Genomic DNA, 2350 nt, shown 5'->3' with positions numbered 1-2350 from the left:
GGGGGGATCAGAGGGGAAATGAATCCTGAGAGCTCACAAGGTAAGGGTTTAGTAATGAGAATGAAGTTTTCCTCTTTTGAAAACAGCTACAGGTGTTAGTGATGTCTTTGCTGATTTAGGTACACTTAAATGAAAAACTAAATTGAAATGAACAGGTAGATTGGAGCACGAGTTAAATTTGAATTACACATATGATTGTCAGGTTTAGTTTTATAATGGCTAAATGTTTCTCATGGAAGGTGAACTAAGATAAAAAGGTGACACTTTTTAACTTATTTAAGGCTGCTGACAGCTGTTGAAAATGTCAGCATGAGAAATTCATCCTGGCAGGTATTGAGCCAGAGCAGCTATTGTTTTTCCTCCAGTGGCCATGCTCTTACTCTGATTCAGCAGAAGCAGGACTGTCTGTTCACACCCTGCCTGGGCTGAATCTGTTTTCTGAGAGATCAGGAACTGCCCAAATGTGACATTAATGGTTGTGAAACCTCAGCTTTAATCTCTTTGAAAATCAGTGAGACAGTGAGGTGTTGCACGGAAGCTTAAGACAACAAGCTCAGGACAGTTGATGTGACTGGAGAGACTGTGGTACCTGACCTGGACACCACAGCCCGTGGTGGTGGAGGGGGTAGAGCCTGGCCGTGCTGTGCTGGATGGGTCACTGCTGCCCCAAACACAGGTGTCACAGTGTCACGGCAGATCCTGGATCTGCGTTAGCACCAGCCCACACAGCTACTTCTGATTTTTCTTTTTTTTTTTTTTTTTTTTTTTTATTTTGTGAGCTGAAAACTATGACTGGTGGTGGTGGAAGAAGCAGGAAAAGGGGAAAAGTTTTGTGCTTTTATTTCTGTGTGACTGCCTGATCACCTATGTGAAACGTTTATCCTTCCTGTTAGTAACTGATCAGTAAATGAATATGGGAAACAGTGTCTGACTGCATCCCAAAGGAAAACTCACCCATGTTTTACTTTGAAAGACCTTAACATTGGCAGCAAGCTGGAGCTCAGAATTTTCATGGTGTTAATCTTCTGCAAGTTCCTCACAAAAATGTATCCAAACATGTTTCTTCAGTGTTGATTGAATGTCTTCTATTTCACATATTTTCTCTAGCAATGTATTTATTATAGCTGTTGCCAGGGAGAAAAAAAAAAAATCTTAATCCCTCTTTATAAACATTTAGCTCTAGTATAAGATACACATGATAAAATCATTGACCTTTTTGTTTTGCTTGTAAGAATATTCTACGCTTTTCCTCTCTGCTGTGATTATTTATACATAGACATTCTTCAGGTCTTGAAAAGGGATTTGCAAAAATCTAGAGTGTGAAGCAGAAGACAACATAATTTAAACACAGTAGGGAGAACTTAAGATATGGCAGAGCATTAGGAAGTTTTATTTACTGGACCTCTATAATCATTGAATTGACCATTAACTCATTTTCAGGAGTTGTTTCTCACGTTAGCAAGGCTAAAGTTTATCACCTACACAAAACTAAAGTTATGCTCTTTTTGAGAAAAAGTACACTCGCCAGACTACAGAAACTTCTAAATCATATTTTAAGAGTAATAATAAAAGATCGAGCAAATCTGCAGTTGGTAAAAAGGTTAAAAATTGACTAATTTGGAGAAAAGTATGTAAGATGGTAGTGAACAAAAAGCAGAACTTGGCATTTATCACTACTACTCCAACAGTGACAAGTGTCAGTCTAGTACTTAAGATTCAGGGGAAGGTAGTAAGGAAGCAGAGTATGGAGTAGACTGAGCATGGAGTAGATTATGTTGAGGGAAGGGGCAAGTGTGGATATGAACCAAGAACTCGGCGTGGCAGGTGTTGAAGCAAAACAAAACTGCCCTACACAAACACCAGTATTTTTTGATTACTCCTATTTCTAAAAGAACGGTGAGGTTCAGGCACCAGGCAAGGACCAGGGATGTCCTGCCTCTGTACCTACATCCTGGAGATGGGAATGCCAGGTCCTGGCCCTCGTCCTTCACTGCAGTATGTCCTTCAGCCTTCCCTAGGTGCCTTTAGACAGGGCCCGGGGTTCTCTAGGAACCGCTTCCGACAGTTGCAGTAACGTGGTGACCACTCACTAAAGCTACCAGGAGCTGCCAGGTTCTCAAGAACTTTGTGTGGCTCAATGCTTTGTGTTGCATGAGGTCTCTTAAAACAGCTTCCAGATGTCTCAGTGGGGGACCTCTTGTCACTCCTTGCTCAAGTCTGTTTGTTTCCCGTGCTGGAGGGTTGGTCTCTGTCTAGCCAACAGTGGCTGCTTTTTCTTGCTCTGGGGTGCTGGGGTGGGAGGCAGGGTGACTGAGTGCTGTGGAAAAATGCAATTGCAGGCCTAAAAATA

Source organism: Athene cunicularia (assembly GCF_003259725.1).
Source record: "Athene cunicularia isolate RWA chromosome Z unlocalized genomic scaffold, athCun1 chrZ_part1, whole genome shotgun sequence".
In the NCBI taxonomy this organism is placed as follows: domain Eukaryota; kingdom Metazoa; phylum Chordata; class Aves; order Strigiformes; family Strigidae; genus Athene; species Athene cunicularia.
This window is presented reverse-complemented; position numbering follows the sequence as displayed.